This window comes from Thalassophryne amazonica, chromosome 18 (genome assembly GCF_902500255.1).
Source record: "Thalassophryne amazonica chromosome 18, fThaAma1.1, whole genome shotgun sequence".
Classification (NCBI taxonomy): domain Eukaryota; kingdom Metazoa; phylum Chordata; class Actinopteri; order Batrachoidiformes; family Batrachoididae; genus Thalassophryne; species Thalassophryne amazonica.
The window spans coordinates 70,894,199-70,917,022 of NC_047120.1; the positions used below are offsets into that span (position 1 = coordinate 70,894,199).

The following is a 22,824-nucleotide window of genomic DNA, read 5'->3' on the forward strand; positions in this document are numbered from 1 at the left end:
TGTTTTCTGGAGTCGGGCCTGTTTTCTGGAGTCGGGCCTGTTTTCGAGAGTTGGGCCTGTTTTCGAGAGTTGGGCCTGTTTTTGGGAGTTGGGCCTGTTTTCTGGCCTGCGTGCGATTTTAAGATCCCGTCACTGAAAAACCTGCCTGTCGCACTGCCTCCTGCATTTTTAGTCTCTTGTTATCACCGTGTGCACAGTTTCCACCAAATACGCAGACAGTTTATGTGGGGGGGGGTGGATCGAAGGTGGAATAGAAAAAAAAGCCTGTACTTAGGTAAGACGCTGAGTTCCACGTGTCAAACAGTGAGCAGCTTTTTGTTCAGTTCCTGCTTCTGTTCAGTCGAGGGGAAAAAAAGTCATCTTCATATCCAGTTTTCCAGAAGAGCTCAGAGTTCCTCGTCTTCTTTGTTCCTCGTTTTCTTCTTTGTTCCTCGTCGTCTTCTTTGTGCCTCTTCCAGCAGAATTCCATCACATCTGTCAGGGAGACACAGCAGAGCCTTTTACTGTGGCAGCTGTAAATGTAACCCTAACCCTAACCAAAAGTACAAACAGCCAACAGCATGCAGACTAAATAGAATCAGATTATCAACACACATGATCATAGGAGGGGTACGGGTTTTTTTTTGGGGGGGGGGGGGGGGCAGAATAAGAGATGACTATAATTAAAACACAAAAGCAGTGATGCAGCATATTTAATAGGAGCGTCATCTTAATGAATAAATCAGGGATTAAAGAATCAGAGGTGAAACACACCAAGCACATCAGAAACTTGGACTTGGTTAAAAAGTTACAGAATTTACAGGTGTCATGTCATCTGTGTGCTTTTGCAGTATGGCCACCAGATGGCGTGCTCTATGTGTACGTTCTTGTTGATGGCACCCTTTGGATGTTTGTATGAGCTGCAGGATGAAGAAAACACTTTCAGAATTAAATCCTGGCAGAAGTTTATATTTCCAGAAGAACATGCTGTATTTCATGTATAATTAAATTGCTATAATGATCACCTTTAAGTGCTAATCTTCAGCTTCACCACTAGATGACACTAAACCCTACACACTGTAGCTTTAATAATTTGTATATAAATTACTGATTCACTTAACTTATTTGGCCCCAGGCTCTTATTTTCATTAAATTAGTTAGAATGTCATCAGAGTTAGAAGGCAAAATATCAGTAAAAAGCTCCACCTTCAGGGCAGAAGAACCTGGATTGAGCTGACCTCAGAAGACGCCTGAGTCACAGCGACATTTTGCCTCCTGGAATATTTTGTAGTAAATCTGTGCACTTTTTTTCACGTTAACACACACACAGAAGTGGACCAGAGCACGAACGCCTCCTGATTTGCCGTGTTGGTATGATGCCGTGTCTGTCTCCTGATGATGAGGTGGAGATGATCTCTGTAGCTGTTGTGAAAATCTGTCACGTGCAACGAGCAGATTTCTGTCACGTGCAACGAGCAGATTTTCACGTTTCCTGTTTAATATGCATCATATCCTCCACATTCTGTGCATGACCAATGGGACGTGTAATGAATTCATGTGTTTGGTGATTTGATTGTCACAGCGTCTCTGCTCATACATTGCTTCGACGAGAAGCTCCACTCGCCTGCTTCAGTTGTTATATTTCTGCAGCTTTAGCTCCCTTTTTGTTCTTTGCCTGACCTCCTGCTTGGATGCTTGCAGTAATTGACAAGCTGATTGATGCAGCCCTGATAAAAAAAAATTGTTGTTGGCTTTAAGCTGCATTTAATTCCCATTTGAGCACTGACTTGAGCCAAATGCATGATTAGAATCAGAGTATTTTATGGAGGATGACTATCTGCTTAATGGAGGTCTGATCCATTTCTGATCCTTCACTCTGGGCGCTGCACCTCCACAAATGACTGGTTGCTCTCTGATAAAACCCCATTTTTATGCACATTGAGTCTGTGCAGCAACAGCTTCAAATCCCAGGGTATTTGATGTCTCCATCAGCTGCATTTTAAAGATGTCAGCGTGTTCATATGTCCTTTAGCTCTTCTTTATGTCACAAAACTATTGGAAGACTAATGAATTGATTTTTAAATCCATATGTACAGTGGACAGAAACCAGAAGCTGTTCATTTCAGGGGAGGGGGAAGGATGGGCTGGAATCACAAGGGTTCAGATGACAAACCCAGTGAGGCCATTTTTTTTAAAATGGAGAAAAATGCAGTTAAAAAAAAAAATAAATAAAAATCAAATTTAAAGCAAAACGCATTAGAAAATGCACAATTTCCATACAGTGTATAAAATAAAGCATGTCCACATTCTTTAATATTTTGCACACTGATTGTTACCCAAGCAGCCAAGTGTACATTGGCCTCATCCAAAAATTACTGGGCTTTGGACTTACTGGGTTTTGGGAGGTCCTGCGACTTATACACTGAAAAATCAAACGTTCCTTACTACTACTACTGCTACTACTACTACTACTACTACTAATAATAATAATAATAGTTATTATTATTATTATTATTATTATTATTATACAAAAGAAAGATGTGATACATAGCCCCAAATCTGAGCATAAGTCATTCCAAAAACAGTTTACAAGGGCCAGGTTTAACCTTAGCCACCCCAAAGCAAACACATTGACAACAGCAGTAAGTGAAAACTCCCTCAAGCATTTTTTGATTATTGGACGAAACGTCAAGCAGACCAAACTCAAAGGGGTGACCATCTGCTCTGGTCATACTACCAAAAGCAAAAGATCAAATAAACAATGTACAAAAGAAATAGTCAAACATGGTAGACAGAGATGATGGGACTAAGCATCCAGGTACTCCAACAGTCCTGTGGTTAAGTAGGTGCTTCAGTCAACGGACAATTTTTAAAGCCATCAACATCAACACCACCAAAACACTACCACCAACATCACTACCAACAGCAACATCAACACCATCAACAACACTACAGACAACATCAAGAAGACTACCGACAACATCAACACCACCAAAACACTACCACCAACAACACTAGGCTGAGATATGCCCAGCCTAATATCGTCTATTTTCTTCTCGAAATAATCCAAGAAGTCCTGCGCTGAAAAGGCAGAACGACTAACAGGTGGTTGTCCATGAATGAGAAATGCTACCGTGTCAAACAAGAACTTTGAGTTATGTTTGTTTTTACTGATCAAATCAGAGTAATAGGTCCGCTTTGTGGCCAGTAGTGCATGATTATAATCTAAAATAGCATCCTGCCACACAAGGCGGAACACCTCTAATTTGGAACTATGCATTTCCATTCCAAACCTCTAGCCTTCTGCCTGAGGTCATGCAAGAAACCATTGAACTAAGGTGACTTGTGCCTTGGGAGGGTGTGGCCTTAAAAGAGGAGGTAAAATCTTATCAAGTGTAGTTTTAAGTGCTGAATTTAAACTATCCACAAGGCTGTCTACTGATTTAGCGTTCTCCAAACTTGAAGTTAAAATATCAGGTAGTCTAGCCTCAAGTTCAGTCATAGTTGAGGGTTTAATACGACACAGCAGTAGTAGACAAGGTTGTTTTTCCACTAAATATGGCAGCGTAAGTGTAAACCTGATAAATGAGTGGTCTGAGACTAAATCAAATCAAAAATCAAATCAATTTTATTTACATAGCGCCAAATCACAACAAACAGTTGCCCCAAGGCGCTTTATATTGTAAGGCAAGGCCATACAATAATTACGGAAAAACCCCAACGGTCAAAATGACCCCCTGTGAGCAAGCACTTGGCGACAGTGGGAAGGAAAAACTCCCTTTTAACAGGAAGAAACCTCCAGCAGAACCAGGCTCAGGGAGGGGCAGTCTTCTGCTGGGACTGGTTGGGGCTGAGGGAGAGAACCAGGAAAAAGACATGCTGTGGAGGGGAGCAGAGATCAATCACTAATGATTAAATGCAGAGTGGTGCATACAGAGCAAAAAGAGAAAGAAACACTCAGTGCATCATGGGAACCCCCCCAGCAGTCTACGTCTATAGCAGCATAACTAAGGGATGGTTCAGGGTCACCTGATCCAGCCCTAACTATAAGCTTTAGCAAAAAGGAAAGTTTTAAGCCTAATCTTAAAAGTAGAGAGGGTGTCTGTCTCCCTGATCTGAATTGGGAGCTGGTTCCACAGGAGAGGAGCCTGAAAGCTGAAGGCTCTGCCTCCCATTCTACTCTTACAAACCCTAGGAACTACAAGTAAGCCTGCAGTCTGAGAGTGAAGCGCTCTATTGAGGTGATATGGTACTAAGAGGTCCCTAAGATAAGATGGGACCTGATTATTCAAAACCTTATAAGTAAGAAGAAGAATTTTAAATTCTAGTCTAGAATTAACAGGAAGCCAATGAAGAGAGGCCAATATGGGTGAGATATGCTCTCTCCTTCTAGTCCCTGTCAGTACTCTAGCTGCAGCATTTTGAATTAACTGAAGGCTTTTCAGGGAACTTTTAGGACAACCTGATAATAATGAATTACAATAGTCCAGCCTAGAGGAAATAAATGCATGAATTAGTTTTTCAGCATCACTCTGAGACAAGACCTTTCTAATTTTAGAGATATTGCGCAAAATGCAAAAAAGCAGTCCTACATATTTGTTTAATATGCGCATTGAATGACATATCCTGATCAAAAATGACTCCAAGATTTCTCACATTATTAGTAGAGGTCAGGGTAATGCCATCCAGAGTAAGGATCTGGTTAGACACCATGTTTCTAAGATTTGTGGGGCCAAGTACAATAACTTCAGTTATATCTGAGTTTAAAAGCAGGAAATTAGAGGTCATCCATGTCTTTATGTCTGTAAGACAATCCTGCAGTTTAACTAATTGGTGTGTGTCCTCTGGCTTCATGGATAGATAAAGCTGGGTATCATCTGCGTAACAATGAAAATTTAAGCAAAGCTTTCTAATAATACTGCCTAAGGGAAGCATGTATAAAGTGAATAAAATTGGTCCTAGCACAGAACCATGTGGAACTCCATAATTAACCTTAGTCTGTGAAGAAGACTCCCCATTTACATGAACAAATTGTAATCTATTAGATAAATATGATTCAAACCACCCCAGCGCAGTGCCTTTAATACCTATGGCATGCTCTAATCTCTGTAATAAAATTTTATGGTCAACAGTATCAAAGCAGCAGACTATAGATGTGAGAGGCAAGATGTCAATATTTGTGACAGCAAACCCACGTGCAAGAACCAAATCCAGGGTATTTTCACTAATGTGCGTTGGGTCCTGAATGCATTGCTGGAATCCTAATGCATCCACAATTTCCATAAATGATTTGCAGAAGGGATCAGAGGGCTTATTTATATGAATGTTAAAGTCACCAATAATCAAGATGTTATCTGCAGTAGTTGACAAACTAGAGATGAATGCACCAAATTCATCTAAGAAATCAGAGTATGGGCCAGGGGGCCTATAAACAGTAACAAAATAACAAGCTGAGCTCCAGTTTTATGACCCTACAGTTCTTAGCATCATGGGCATAACAGAGAGTCAGATGCTCAAACGAAGTATATTTCTGATCCCTAACACCTAATAAAGAAAACGAAGAAAAAGAAGACACGTGACTAAATGTGTACACCGGTGGACAGGCCTCATTCAGAGGAAAGAGAGTTGTGGGTTTCAGCCAGGTTCACTTAAGCCAATCATATCTAAATGATAATACCACGATTAGATCATTAATCAACAAAGATTTCGAGGGAAATGATCTTATGTTAATGAGACCCAACTAAGGACCTCAGTGGGGATGACAGTCTGACTGTTGGAACCTGGCAAGCAAGCCCAGGTTCTGAGAGCGCCACTGGCGCAAATCAATCCGGCGACGACTTGGACGGCCGAGTCAACAGTCCCCAGAGCTGACCAGCAGCACCATGCAGGCTTAACCGGATCCACAAGATGCCAGGGCAGGACAAATCCCACCAGAATTCTGTGCACAGCTCATCCAGGCACCAAACAGCAAGTCAAACAGAGCTTCAGCTTCACCAGCCGGCCACTTTGTCTCCCGTAGCGACAAATGCACTTTTGGCTGAAAGGCAGCGCAGGAGCCCGGCACAGAAAAGACGGAACTTCTGATAAAAATGGGGGCAGAAACTTGTGTCCACTCGCCGATACCCGGACCGCACCACAGACCGGGAGCTGGAGATCCAGCAGCGTTTGGCGATCATACACCCGCAGTGACTCCGATTCAAAAACAGCACATTAAAAACAATAAAATAACAAACAGACTGGAGTGCAGCAGATGAGCAGCCAGACACAACGCCGCCATCTTGGCACTCCCTCCAAGATGTCCTCCATCAACAACCAACAACAACACCAAAAACAACATCAACACTACCACCACCACCAACATCAACATGACCAACAACACCACCAAAAACAAAATCAACACTACCAACACCACCAAAAACAACAACAACAACAACATCAACACTACCAACAACACCACCACCACCAAAAGCACCATCATCAATGCTACCAACAACACCACCACCAAAAACAACAACATCAACACAACCAACAACACCACCAAAAACAACATCAACACTACCAACACCACCAAAAACAACAAAAACAACAACATCAACACTACCAACAACACCACCACCACCAAAAGCACCTTCATCAACGCTACCAACAACACCACCACCAAAAACAACAACATCAACGCTACCAACAACACCACCAAAAACAAAATCAACACTACCAACACCACCAAAAACAACAACATCAACACTACCAACAACACCACCACCAAAAACAACATCAACGCTACTAACACCATCACCAAAAACAACAACATTAACACCAACAACAAAACCAAAAACACCAACATCATCAATGATACCAACACCACCACCAAAAACAACGCTACCAGCAACATCATCAACACTAACAACACTACCACCAAAAACAACATCAACGCTACCAACAACATCATCAACACTACCAACAACACCACCACCAAAAACAACAACATCAACACTACCAACAACATCAATGCTACCAACACCAAAAACAACATCAACGCTACCAACACCACCAACACCAAAAACATCAATGTTACCAACAACACCAAAAACAGCAACATCATCAATGCTACCAACACCATCACCAAAAACAACAACAACGCTGCCAACGACATCAACAACACTACCAACACCACCAAAAACAACATCAACGCTACCAACAGCAACCATCACCAAAAACAACATCAACGCTACCAACAACACCACCACCAAAAACAACATCAACACTACCAACAATAACATCACCAAAAACAACATCAACGCTACCAACAGCAACAACACCAAAACACCAACATCATCAATGCTACCAACACCACCACCAAAAACAACAACAACGCTACCAACATCATCAACACTACCAACACCACCACCACCAAAAACAACATCAACGCTACCAACAACAACATCAACACTACCAACACCACCACCACCAAAAACAACATCAACGCTACCAACATCATCAACACTACCAACACCACCACCACCAAAAACAACATCAACGCTACCAACAACATCATCAACACTACCAACACCACCACCACCAAAAACAACATCAACGCTACCAACAACATCATCACTACCAACACCACCACCACCAAAAACAACATCAACGCTACCAACAACATCATCAACACTACCAACACCACCACCACCAAAAACAACATCAACGCTACCAACATCATCAACACCACCAACACCACCACCACCAAAAACAACATCAACGCTACCAACATCATCAACACTACCAACAACACCATTACCAAAAACAACAACAACACTACCAACATCAACACTACCAACACCACCACCACCAAAAACAACATCAACGCTACCAACAACATCATCAACACTATCAACAACACCACCACCAAAAACAACATCAACGCTACCAACACCATCACCACCAAAAACAACAACATCAATGCTACCAACACCATCACCAAAAACAACAACATCAACGCTACCAACATCACCAAAAACATCAATGCTACCAACACCATCACCAAAAATAACATCAACGCTACCAACATCATCAACACTACCAACACCACCACCACCAAAAACAACATCAACGCTACCAACATCATCAACACTACCAACACTACCACCAAAAACAGCATCAACGCTACCAACATCATCAACACTACCAACACCACCACCACCAAAAACAACATCAATGCTACCAACAACATCATCAACACTACCAACACCACCACCACCAAAACAACATCAACGCTACCAACATCATCACCACCAAAAACAACAACATCAACGCTACCAACAACATCACCAAAAACAACATCAACGCTACCAACACCACCAAAAACAACAACATCAACGCTACTAACAACTACATCACCAAAAACAACATCAATGCTACCAACAACACGACCACCAAAAACAACAACATCAACGCTACCAACAACATCACAAAAAACAACATCAATGCTACCAACAACACCACCACCAAAAACAAAAACATCAACAACTACCAACAACACCACCACCAAAACAACAACATCAATGCTACTAACAACATCATCAACACTACCAACAACACCACCACCAAAAACAATAACATCAATGCTACTAACAACATCACAAAAAACAACATCAATGCTACCAACAACACCACCACCAAAAACAACAACATCAATGCTACCAACACCACCACCAAAAACAACATCAACGCTACCAACACCACCAAAAACAACAACAACATCAACGACAACAACAATAACAAACAGTCTGACACCAGATCAGAGGAAATGGTGCGCACAGTACAAGTTGCAGAGGAGTTTCCTGTAGCTAATGTCTTTGAAAAGCAGTGGACAGAAAGTAGTCCCTGTGCTACAATGAGATAGATATGGTGCGACTCAGTACCTAATATAGTCAGTTTTTAGTGGCAGATTATTGTTCAACATGTGATGGTTTTGGGGAAGAAACTGTCTCTGAGTCTATTTGTCCTGGCCTGTATGGACCTGTAGCGCCTGCCAGAGGGCAACAGGTTGAAGAGGTGAAAGCTGGGGTTGTGTATTGTCCTTGAGAATGTTCTTGGCCCTACTAAGACAATGGGAGGTGTAGATGGTGGAAATGGGGGGCAGAGGGACAGCCAATGATTTTTTGGGCAGTGTTTGCTACCCTCTGCAGTCTCTTCCTGTCAGCTTCAGTGCAGCTGGAGAGCCACACTGACACTGCGTAGGTCAGCAGGCTCTCTATAGTGGAGCGATAGAAGGTCACCAGCAGGGGTGTGCTTAATTGCTCTTTCCTAAGCACCCTCAAGAAGTGTAGTCGCTGCTGGGGCCTTCTTGACCAGTGCTGCGGTGCTGACTGACCAGGAGAGGTCAGCAGAGATGTGAACCCTAGGAACTTGAAGGACTCCACTCGCTCCATGCATTCGCCATTGATGTACAGTGGGGCAGGGGCAGTTTTCTTTCGACGGAAGTCCAGGATGAGTTCCTTAGTCTTTGTGATGTTTAGTGCCAAGTTGTTGGCTGCACTCCACTTGACCAGTTTTTGGACCTCATCTCTGTAGGCCGCTTCGTTTCCCCCTGTTATCAGCCCCACCACTGTTGTGTCATCAGCAAATTTAACGATGATGTTCTCCGAGTGGGTGGGGGTGCAGTCAGATGTGTAGAGTGAGTAGAGAAGTGGGCTCAGCACACAGCCCTGGGGGGAGCCGGTACTGAGAGTACGGAAGGAGGAGAAGTGAGGACCAAGCTTCACCTGCTGTGGTCGGTTGACCAGGAAGTCTTTGATCCAGGAGCAGGTGGGCAGTGGGATCCCCAGGTGGATAACGTGGGGATAAGGATGTCCGGTATTATGGTATTAAAAGCTGAGCTATAGTCAATGAAGAGCATCTGACATAGCTCCCTTGTTTTCTCCAGGTGAGTCAATGCTGAGTGAAGGGCAGTTGTTATTGCATCTTCTGTGGATCTGTTAGACCGGTATGCGAACTGATGCTGGTCCAGGGTAGGGGGGAGAGAAGCTTTGATGTGTCTTAGAACCAGTTTCTCAAAGCACTTGGTGATGACTGGGGTGAGTGCTACCGGGCGGAAAGTCATTGAGGCTGGTTTGTGGGTGATTTTTGGGAACATGGGATGATAGTAGCGGATTTTAAGCAGGCTGGATGAGGGCATGTTCTAGTGACAGGTTGAAAATGACAGTGGAAGACCCTGTGCTAGCTGGTCAGCAATGCCTTGAGCACCTTCCCTGGTACTCCATCCGGGCCTGAAGCCTTCCTGGGGTTCACAGCCCGGAGCCACTTGTCTCACGTCCTCAGCCCCTAGAGTAAGTGGGGGGGAACTGGAGTCTGGAATGGGTTGTAGTGGGGGTTGGGGTTTTGGTAGTTGAGTGCCGTGCCTGAGACTCAAAACGGGCATAGAAGCTGTTCAGTTCCTCTGCTAGTGCCGGATCTGAGTTCCTTGGTGTCGCAGCACAGCCTCTGTAATTGGTGATCGACTGCATGCCCTGCCACACCTGTCGGGGGTTGTTAAGTTGGTCCTCTATCCTGCTCTTATGCTCCACTTTGGCGGTCTTGAATGCCTCTCCTCAGGTCAGCACGGTTGGTGTTGTATAGTGCTCTGTCTCCCGATCTGAAGGCTGCGTCCCGGTCCCGGAGGAGTGTGCGGACCTGGCTAGTCCATCCAGGTTTTTTGGTTTGGAAACACCAGAATGTTTCTTTTCCACAGTAACCATTTCATTGCAGTACTTGATGTAGGACAGTACTGTGTTCTGTGAATGTAGCCAAGTCTTCATGGTAAAAGGCTTCCCACTGTGTCTGGTCAAAGCAGTCCTGCAGATGGGTGAGGGCAGCATCAGGCCAGGTGTTAATGGTCAGCCGTTTTGAGGCTTGTTTGTCGGTGGGGGGGGGGGGGGGGGGGGGTGTAAGCAGGGGTGAGAAACAGGGAGAGGTGATCTGACTAGCCCAGGTGGGGGAGGGGTATGGCTCTGTATGCTCTCTTGATGTTGGTATAAACATGGTCCAGAGTGTTTTCCCCTCTTGTAGGGCATGTCACGTGTTGGTGAAATTGTGGTAAAACAGTTTTAAGATTTGCCTTATTAAAGTCACCCACAATGATGTGAACGCCGTTTGGATAGGCATTCTTGTTGTGTGTTTATGGCGTTTAGCAGCAGGGAGAGAGCTATGTTTACATTAGCATCCGGTGGTATGTAGACTGCCGTAATGACCACAGCAGCTAGCTCTCTAGGCAGGTAGAATGGTCTGCATCTTACTGACATAAATGCTAAGTCAGGAGAACAGTGTCTGACCAGAACGAATGGCTGTGATTCCTGCTGCTTAACCTGCAGCTGCAAAGAGGTAAATTATTTAACAATGGGGAATCAACTGTATATCGTAAGAGTCTGAACTGAGGTGCTCAGCTACTCTGGATTTGGTAGTTTTGACTGCGAGGCCTATTATTTGCATATTAATCATCAAAGCAGCATTGGAGAAAATATTTACCAGGTAATTACTGCAGTTATCAGAGCTGGTATTATTGTGTGTGTAATACAGCCCGTCTGGATGGCAGCCAGGTTAAATTCAGAATACATAGATACTTGTAGTTAGAACATCTCTAGAGATCCAGGGCTTAAATTGTGGGTGTTGGTGCCAGTGTGTGATATTCTCTGAACGTCGGAGTGAGAAGAGAAGCTAACCTGAGACCAGATGGGTGTGTGTGAGTCAGTTGCTGATGGTGGTGGCAGGACATACATACCTGTTTTATCTTCTGGGGCTTAACGTGGTGCCTGGTTCTTATCTGAACCTCACAGCACTGCAGCCCATATCCAAAGACACAGTTACAATAGCACACTCAGGCTCCAAATAACAAGCGGACCATGTACAATTTTACACTTCTCAAAAGCCTTTATTCATATTCGCTCATCATGCTGCTGGAGGAATACTTAACATCTGACATTAGTGTAAGTAAATACTCCCAGAAAACAACGTTTAATTACAGTTTTAACTTTAGACGACTGAACAAAATGAGCCCTTCACTGCAGGAATACGCGAATATCTAGTTTTCTTAATTAAAGTGTTTTCTAAGCAGCTGTTATTATTCATCACTTTTCCTTGACCAGGTCATGTGAGGAAGTTGAGATGTCCTTCTTACATATGTAGGTACTTACATACAGCCGTAGGGGGCGCACTGTTTGTTTTTGCCTGACTTTTTTGAGATTGCCAACAACTATATTTCTGGCTCCGCCTCCCTTGTAACCTGAGGTGTATTCAGAAAACACAATCAAAGGAGTAATTAGAAACACAACCGCATCCTGCTGATTTTACTTCTCCTGTGTCGAATCTGCTGCTTCCTTTTTCACACATCTTCATATGTAAACAAAGTAATCATCTCCTTTGGATACTTTCCAAGTTAAACTGGTTCCACATAACGGTCAGTAAACATCTGATAGCTGTCGTCGCATTTGTCTGTCGACAGTCATTAAGATGGAAAGATACACATCAGTCAAGCGAACAGTTGGTCACCATTTCAAGACCCGTGTCCACGTCACAGCTCTCCGTTGAGAGAACAGAGCTGTCTGTCGTCGTCACCCACCGTCGTTTTCTCTGCGACTCTTCGTGGTCATACTTCTACAAATAAAGATAAACCTGTGCAGCTTTCTCTGTGAGACTCACTGTCTCCTGGTGATGTTTTTTCCCTGCCCCTTACAGTGACACATTTTTTCAGCTACAGGTGTCATATTCCTGACGTTTTGATGCTCCACCATGATGACAGACTCGCTCAGAGTGCATATGAAAGTAATAATAAACAAACATTAAAAAAATCTCATTATCCAGGTTCTACTAAGTGAAAATTGTTTACTGTATTAATGTTACTGATAACTGTGTTAATTGGCTAAAACAATGTTGCTGACGCAGTGCATTCTGGGTCCATTTTTCCTATATCAATCAATCAATCAATTTTTTTTTTATTAGAGCGCCAAATCACAACAAACAGTTGCCCCAAAGGCGCTTTATATTGTAAGGCAGGCATACAATAATTATGTTAAAACCCCAACGGTCAAAACGACCCCCCTGTGAGCAAGCACTTGGCTACAGTGGGAAGGAAAAACTCCCTTTTAACAGGAAGAAACCTCCAGCAGAACCAGGCTCAGGGAGGGGCAGTCTTCTGCTGGGACTGGTTGGGGCTGAGGGAGAGAACCAGGAAAAAGACGTGCTGTGGAGGGGAGCAGAGATCAATCACTAATGATTAAATGCAGAGTGGTGCATACAGAGCAAAAGAGAAAGAAACAGTGCATCATGGGAACCCCCCAGCAGTCTAAGTCTATAGCAGCATAACTAAGGGATGGTTCAGGGTCACCTGATCCAGCCCTAACTATAAGCTTTAGCAAAAAGGAAAGTTTTAAGCCTAATCTTAAAAGTAGAGAGGGTGTCTGTCTCCCTGATCTGAATTGGGAGCTGGTTCCACAGGAGAGGAGCCTGAAAGCTGAAGGCTCTGCCTCCCATTCTACTCTTACAAACCCTAGGAACTACAAGTAAGTCTGCAGTCTGAGAGCGAAGCGCTCTATTGGGGTGATATGGTACTACGAGGTCCCTAAGATAAGATGGGACCTGATTATTCAAAACCTTATAAGTAAGAAGAAGAATTTTAAATTCTATTCTAGAATTAACAGGAAGCCAATGAAGAGAGGCCAATATGGGTGAGATATGCTCTCTCCTTCTAGTCCCTGTCAGTACTCTAGCTGCAGCATTTTGAATTAACTGAAGGCTTTTTAGGGAACTTTTAGGACAACCTGATAATAATGAATTACAATAGTCCAGCCTAGAGGAAATAAATGCATGAATTAGTTTTTCAGCATCACTCTGAGACAAGACCTTTCTGATTTTAGAGATATTGCGTAAATGCAAAAAAGCAGTCCTACATATTTGTTTAATATGCGCTTTGAATGACATATCCTGATCAAAATGACTCCAAGATTTCTCACAGTATTACTAGAGGTCAGGGTAATTGCATCCAAGTAAGGATCTGGTTAGACACCATGTTTCTAAGATTTGTGGGGCCAAGTACAATAACTTCAGTTTTATCTGAGTTTAAAAGGCAGGAAAATTAGAGGTCATCCATGTCTTTATGTCTGTAAGACAATCCTGCAGTTTAGCTAATTGGTGTGTGTCCTCTGGCTTCATGGATAGATAAAGCTGGTATCATCTGCGTAACAATGAAAATTTAAGCAATACCGTCTAATAATAACTGCCTAAGGGAAGCATGTATAAAGTGAATAAAATTGGTCCTAGCACAGAACCTTGTGGAACTCCATAATTAACCTTAGTCTGTGAAGAAGATTCCCCATTTACATGAACAAATTCTAATCTATTAGACAAATATGATTCAAACCACCGCAGCGCAGTGCCTTTAATACCTATGGCATGCTCTAATCTCTGTAATAAAATTTTATGGTCAACAGTATCAAAAGCAGCACTGAGGTCTAACAGAACAAGCACAGAGATGAGTCCACTGTCCAAGGCCATAAGAAGATCATTTGTAACCTTCACTAATGCTGTTTCTGTACTATGATGAATTCTAAAACCTGACTGAAACTCTTCAAATAGACCAATTCCTCTGCAGATGATCAGTTAGCTGTTTTAACAACTACCCTTTCAGAATTTTTGAGAGAAAAGGAAGGTTGGAGATTGGCCTATAATTAGCTAAGATAGCTGGGTCAAGTGATGGCTTTTTAAGTAATGGTTTAATTACTTCCACCTTAAAAGCCTGTGGTACATAGCCAACTACAAAGATAGATTGATCATATTTAAGATCGAAGCATTAAATAAGGTAGGGCTTCCTTGAGCAGCCTGGTAGGAATGGGGTCTAATAGACATGTTGATGGTTTGGATGAAGTAACTAATGAAAATAACTCAGACAGAACAATCGGAGAGAAAAGAGTCTCCTAAACCAATACCGGCATCACTGAAAGCAGCCAAAGATAACGATACGTCTTTGGTATGGTTATGAGTAAATTTTTTCTCTAATAGTTAAAATTTTGTTAGCAAAGAAAGTCATGAAAGTCATTACTAGTTAAAGTTAATGGAATACTCAGCTCAATAGAGCTCTGACTCTTTGTCAGCCTGGCTACAGTGCTGAAAAGAAACCTGGGGTTGTTCTTATTTTCTTCAATTACTGATGAGTAGAAAGATGTCCTAGCTTTATGGAGGGCTTTTTTTATAGAGCAACAGACTCTTTTTCCAGGCTAAGTGAAGATCTTCTAAATTAGTGAGACGCCATTTCCTCTCCAACTACGGGTTATCTGCTTTAAGCTACGAGTTTGTGAGTTATACCACGGAGTCAGACACTTCTGATTTAAAGCTCTCTTTTTCAGAGGAGCTACAGCATCCAAAGTTGTCCTTCAATGAGGATGTAAAACTATTGACGAGATACTCTATCTCCCTTACAGAGTTTAGGTAGCTACTCTGCACTGTGTTGGTATATGGCATTAGAGAACATAAAGAAGGAATCATATCCTTAAACCTAGTTACAGCACTTTCTGAAAGACTTCTAGTGTAATGAAACTTATTCCCCACTGCTGGGTAGTCCATCAGAGTAAATGTAAATGTTATTAAGAAATGATCAGACAGAAGGGAGTTTTCAGGGAATACTGTTAAGTCTTCTATTTCCATACCATAAGTCAGAACAAGATCTAAGATATGATTAAAGTGGTGGGTGGACTCATTTTACTTTTTGAGCAAGCCAATAGAGGTCTAATAACAGATTAAATGCAGTGTTGAGGCTGTCATTCTCAGCATCTGTGTGGATGTTAAAATCGCCCACTATAATTATCTTATCTGAGCTAAGCACTAAGTCAGACAAAAGGTCTGAAAATTCACAGAGAAACTCAAGTAACGACCAGGTGGACGATAGATAATAACAAATAAACTGGTTTTTGGGACTTCCAATTTGGATGGACAAGACTAAGAGACAAGCTTTCAAATGAATTAAAGCTCTGTCTGGGTTTTGATTAATTAATAAGCTGGAATGGAAGATTGCTGCTAATCCTCCGCCCCGGCCCGTGCTACGAGCATTCTGACAGTTAGTGTGACTCGGGGGTGTTGACTCATTTAAACTAACATATTCATCCTGCTGTAACCAGGTTCTGTTAGGCAGAATAAATCAATATGTTGATCAATTATTATATCATTTACCAACAGGGACTTAGAAGAGAGACCTAATGTTTATAGACCACATTTAACTGTTTTAGTCTGTGGTGCAGTGAAGGGGCTATATTATTTTTTCTTTTTGAATTTTATGCTTAAATAGATTTTTTGCTGTTATTGGTGGTCTGGGAGCAGGCACCCGTCTCTACGGGGATGGGGTAATGAGGGGATGGCAGGGGGAGAGAAGCTGCAGAGAGGTGTGTAAGACTACAACTCTGCTTCCTGGTCCCAACCCTGGATAGTCACGGTTTGGAGGATTTAAGAAAATTGGCCAGATTTCTAGAAATGAGAGCTGCTCCATCCAAAGTGGGATGGATGCCGTCTCTCCTAACAAGACCAGGTTTTCCCCAGAAGCTTTGCCAATTATCTATGAAGCCCACCTCATTTTTTGGACACCACTCAGACAGCCAGCAATTCAAGGAGAACATGCTGCTAAACATGTCACTCCCGGTCCGATTGGGAGGGGCCCAGAGAAAACTACAGAGTCCGACATTGTTTTTTGCAAAGTTACACACCGATTTAATGTTAATTTTAGTGACCTCCGATTGGCGTAACCGGGTGTCATTACTTGCCGACGTGAATTACAATCTTACCAAATTTACGCTTAGCCTTAGCCAGCAGTTTTCAAATTTCCTTCAATGGTCGCCTGCTCTGGCCCCCGGAAGACAATTGACTATGGTTGCTGGTGTCGCTAACTTTCACATTTCTCAAAACAGAGTCGCCAATAACCAGAGTTTTGATCCTCGGCGGGTGTGTCGTCGAGTGGGGAAAAACGGTTAGAGATGTGAACGGGTTGGCGGTGTACACGGGGCTTTCTGTTTAGGGCTACGCTTCCTCCTCACAGTCATCCAGTCGGCCTGCTTTCCCGGCTGCTCGGGATCTGCCAGGGGGTAACTAACGGCGGCTAAGCTACCTTGGTCTGCACCAACTACAGGGGCCTGGCTAGCTGTAGAATTTTCCACGGTGCGGAGCCGAGTCTCCAATTCGCCCAGCCTGGCCTCCAAAGCTACGAATAAGCTACACTTATTACAAGTACCATTACTGCTAAAGGAGGCCGAGGAATAACTAAACATTTCACACCCAGAGCAGAAAAGTGCGGGAGAGACAGGAGAAGCCACCATCTGTCTTTCCTGCAGATTTCACTTTTAACAAGAGATTTTGTCGTGGAAAGCCGAGCGGACGCTTTGCGCATCATGATGGATTCACTCCTGGACCGACACAAAACCACCTCCGTTTTGGTCTCACAGGACGGCTTTGAGATGGCGTTCAGACAGCTGTCGGTGGTTTTTCAGTCGAGTGATTAACCAAGAAATTGTGGATGTGCCTGGACATGCCAGAACATGTTCTGTGACACTTCATCACAGCGTTGCTTTGCGCCATGCGGCACCGCCGTGACGCGCGGAATTCCTCCGCATGTCTGTCTCAATTTGCCGAAAAAGTGCTGATGTCCACGTCTTTTCACAATTCCTGTGCTAGTCCAGATGACGTCCCGGATAAAACACAGTGTCCAGTTTGGAAATGAACGGCACATTCCACTGTTACAGGAGTTTTTGTCATGGAAATGAGCAGACGCTTCGCGCGTCACGACGACAAGCGAGACAAAGAACACCTCTGTTTCAGAGTGCCAGAAGGACAAGCTGGGACATGCCTTTCAGTGCTTACCAGTCGAGTGAGTATCAGAGAAGGCATGTCCCAGCTTGTTTCCATGACATGTTTCCATGTGTTGAAGTTGAATTTTGAAGGGGTCTTTGATGGGATAGTTTTGAACAAACTGTAACGTCAGCGGGTTTTGTTACATGGCAGCTTTGGGCAGTTTTACCCTGAATCCACTACAGATGGGGTCCAAAGGTTTCTACCAATAAAAACATATTTATTTGGCTGCTCTGCATATTTTCCATCACTCCCTGAAGTGGTTCTGTCATCTCCCAGTTTCTGAGCAGCCAAACACACCTGACTCAGATAATCAGGATTCAGCAGAGCGGCGCCCGCTGGAACTAATCAGCCTTTGGGGTTCCAAGCATCACAGACGCTGGTTCAGTCTCTTCTAATCCGCTGGGACTTACTTTGCTGTTTCACATTGATGAGAACTCAGTGTTGCATAATATTTGGATATGCTAGAAGGTGTGTATTTGTGCGTGTCTGTCTTTCTGTGCACTTTCTAGAGAGTACACTTCTGTTTGTGCACTCACTGGACTTAATGCCGTCTCTATAAAGCCAGTGAAGATCAGCGAAGCTTCTCATCATGTCTCCATTTCCCTGAATGTATTTACACAGCGCCTTGAGAGGTGAAGACCACGTCGCTTTCTGTTAATGTTGCTTTTGTGAGGGGAAAACTCACAGAGAAAAAAGCAGTAAAGCTTTGATCCTCTCTCATATTTATAAGTCACTTCAAACTCTTTAATGTTGGCAGAGAGAGAAAGAAAATCTCAACATAGTTTAATTCATCTTTGTTTTGGCTCCTGTTAAACGTGATTCTGTAACGCTCTTATTTTGATACGGAATGTTATCAATATGTATATGGTTCAGCCAGTCAGTCTCATTGATGTGATGTAGCAGCCGTGCTCAAGTTTAATAAAGAAAAAGATCATTGTGAGACTACGCTCTGCATATCATTCACCACGTAGGTAAAGTCTGTGCAAGTCGGACATCTTAACAGGTTATGGGCCCAGGGTTGAAGATGAGTGAGCGTGAGTAGTAAGTTAGTTAAGCATGATGTATTATGCGATAAAGTAGAGGTGAAACGGTGAAAAGATGGCGAGCCGAGCCACTGGAGTTCCAGCACCACAGCTGCTGTTCGACGGGTCCGAGGAGAAATACGACCTGTGGTAAACACGGTTTTTAAGTTGCCTACACATCCTGAAGCTAAAAGGGACAATATTAGAAGAACCAGCTCAGCCAAACGACGATGATCGGTGAAAGAATGCTGACTGCTACGCCAAACTGGTAAGGCTAATCGACGACAAAAGCTTTTCGCTAATCAGACACGAGGCTGCTGAAGATGGCAGAAAAGCACTAAAGATATTGAGAGAACATTACGCCAGGAAAAGCAAACCGAGAATCATTAACATGTACACATCGCTGACAAAATTACAAATGGAGGGAAAAGAGACTGTTACAGACTATTTGATAAGGGCAGAGAACATCATTACAGCATTAAGAGAAGCAGGGGAAACCCTCAGCGATGGACTGATCTTGGCCATGGTACTAGGCGGGCTACCAGACTCGTTTAAGCCGCTAGCAGTGCATGTGACACAGAACGAAGAAAATGTCACGTTTGCCAACTTCAACTTCAAGAGAAGGCTGCAAGTTTATGAAGAGTCGGAGAAAATGAAAATGACAGAACCAAGTACAGATAATGTGATGAAGACGCATGCAAGACAGGGCAAAGGCCAAAGCAAACCAGAAAGTAGCAGAAAAGATGAAGATGCAGACATTACGTGCTACAAGTGTGGAACAAAGGGGCACAGGGCGCAAGTGTGGTACGATTACTGCAAGAACGCCACGCATGCAGAGTCACTCTGCAAGAAAAGGCATGGGCAAGATGGCGCCAGGAAATTCACAGAGAAGCAAGATGGAGACCACGATTCCCTCTTCATGGTCAAGTACGTCCTGAGAGAGAGACCACCGGGCAAAGTAAAGATGAAGGGGATTCTGGTGGACGCGGGAGCAACTTCCCACATCGTGAATGACATCAACAAGTTCGAGAGCTTCGACCACTCGTTCCAGCCAAGCACCCACTCCGTGGAGTTAGCGGATGGAAGCAAGTGCAGCGGGATGGCGCAACAGAGAGGAACTGCGGTGAGCCACCTGCTAGACAGCGCTGGAAAGCAATGCAGAGCACAGCTACAGGATGCACTCTACATGCCTTCATACCCACACATCTTCTCAGTGTCAAGAGCAACCAACGGAGGTGCGGTGGTGATCTTCGAGAAAGGGGACAGTCGCATACTCAACAAAGACGGTCGTAGGTTTGACATACATGAGAGTGGTAACTTGTATTACTTACCAACTGTTGAGAATGATGCTGACCAGTGTAAAGTGTGTCATGATGTACAGACCTCGCATCAGATATTGGGTCATTGTAATTATGAGGATGTGAAAAATTTACAAGGTGTGGTGAAGGGCATGGAGATTAAGGGAGGTTCATCTGGGTTGAGTCAGTCATGTGAGGTGTGCACACAAGGAAAATTCACACAGACACAAAATAGGGAGCCAGATAGGAAAGCAAAGAAGTCCTTAGAGCTAGTACACACTGATTTAGCAGGCCCCATGCGTACTCCGAGCATATGCCGATATGTGCAGTCCTTTACGGATGATTATTCAGGCACTATGTTCGTGTACTTTCTCAGGTCCAAGAGTGACACAGTCAAGGCCACAGAAAAATTCTTGGCAGATGTAGCCCCCTATGGGCAAGCCCAGTGTATCCGTTCAGATAACGGCACTGAATTTACATGTCACGACTTTCACCAAAACGGCACTGCAGAAAGAGGTTGGAGAACACTCTATGAAATGAGCAGATGCCTACTGATTGAAAGCGGGTTACCTGATAACTTGTGGAACTACGCTGTTCAGACCTCCGCATATGTGAGAAATAGGTGCTACAATAGGCGCACAAAGAAGACAGCATACGAGCTGTTCACAGGCAATGTACCCAACCTGTCCAAATGACAGAAATTCAGATCTGCGTGTTTTGCTTACAAGCAAGAGAAGGACAAAATGGAATCTCGTTGTGAGCAAGGGGTTTTCATAGGCTATGATAAAAACAGCCCGGCCTACCTAGTGTACTACCCAGACACAGAGAAGGTCCAAAAGCATAGGTTGGTGAAATTCACAACTAAAACGACAAATGAAAAGGGTACACAGACAGCTGAGTCACAAACAGATTATGGGGACATGCATACCATGGCTGACAACACTGATGAGAGGGTTGATGAGAAACCTGAAAATGCACAAGGTCAGAGTGTTCAAAGTGGTGGTGTTGGTGCTTCACCTGAAAAGACTGAACGCACACAGCCAGGTGAAGTCACAGAAACTGTAAACAGAAAGAACCCACCAAGAGCCAAAAGGAGACCGGCTCACCTACAGGACTATGAGACAGGTGACACAGAGGACAATCTAAACACTTGCATGGACTTTTGTTACAGGGCAGTGTGCGATGTGCCTCATACTTACCAGGACGCCATTGCGTCAACCAAAGCAAGGCAGTGGAAAACTGCTATGAGAGAGGAGATGCAATCTCTCGAGGAGAACGAAGCCTTCACCCTGACCCAGTTGCCACCAGGCAAACAGACAGTGGGGGGTAGATGGGTTTATGCGCTGAAAACAGAAATTGATGGGTCTGACAAATACAAGGCAAGGTTCATAGCAAAAGACTACAGTCAGAAACCAGGTACAGATTATGTCGAAACATTCTCACCCACAGCTGACATGACGAGTGTGAGGGTTGTGATGCAAAAAGCAGTCCAGGATGACCTAGTCTTACACCAGATGGATGTTAAGACAGCTTATTTGCACACTCCAATTGATTGTGAAATTTATATGGAGCAACCTGAGAGTTTTGAGAAGAAATCAGACACGGGTGAGAAACTAGTGTGCAAGCCACAGAAATCCATTTACGGGTTAAAACAATCAGGGAGGAATTGGAATGCAATGTTGCACACATGCTTGGTTGAGAATGATTTTGTGCAAAACTCTGCTGATACATGTGTGTATACACAGGAAAGAAACAATGAGAAAGTAATCCTAATAATTTGGGTTGATGATCTCATCATTGCTGCTAACAATGAAAGTGTGATGAAAAATGTGAAGTGGATGCTTACTGAAAGGTTTCAAATGAAAGACATGGGAAAACTGAAACATTTCCTGGGGATTGATTTTGAACAAACAGATGGTGTAATGAAAATGTCACAGGAGAGATTTGTGAAAAAGGTTCTAGACAGATTTGGGATGCAGGATTGCAAGTCTAGAGAAACCCCATGTGAACCAAAACTTGAATACACAGAAAATACAGAAAAAAATGCAAGAGCCAAGAAAGTACAGGGAGGCAGTAGGAAGTTTAATTTACTTGTCCACATGCACTAGACCAGACACTAGTTTTGTGGTCAGTAAACTCTCCCAGCACTTTGCTGAACCAACTGTTGAGCACTGGAACACTGTTAAACGTGTTCAGATACCTCAAAGGTACAATGGAAAAGGGACTGTGCTTCAGGAGAAATGACACAGAAAAACTAGGCCTAAGAGCCTACAGTGATGCTGACTGGGCATCAGATTCGGCCGATAGGCGAAGTACGTCAGGATATTGTGCCAGTCTAAATGAGGGTAGCTCTTTGATTTCCTGGAAAACAAGAAAACAACCAAGAGTGGCTTTATCAACCTGTGAGGCAGAATATATGGCCTTAGCATCAGCCATACAGGAAGGCATTTACCTAGAGCAACTGCTTAGTGGTATTGACAATTATCAATATGCACAGACAAAGGCGAAGACAACAAGGTGCCATAGCATTGGCCAAGAACCCAGTGAACAGACAGCGGGTGTAAGCACTACTGACATTAAGTACCACTTCATAAGGGAAAATGTAAACAATCTAAGGTTTATTTTGGAGTATTGTCCCTACTGAGCAAAGATTGCTGATGTTTTGACCA

At 43.5% G+C, this 22,824-nt stretch overlaps 1 protein-coding gene across 1 annotated transcript in view; it reads right to left on the minus strand.

The window, feature by feature from the left end:
• Positions 1 to 270: 270 nt before the first annotated feature.
• LOC117531443 (urotensin-2 receptor) overlaps positions 271 to 22,824 on the minus strand; it is a 99,197-nt gene continuing 76,643 nt past the window's right edge. Inside the window, exon 4 of the mRNA XM_034194551.1 lies at positions 271 to 469. The gene's annotated coding sequence lies outside the window, so the exon portion shown is untranslated. The remainder of the gene's footprint in view (positions 470 to 22,824) is intronic.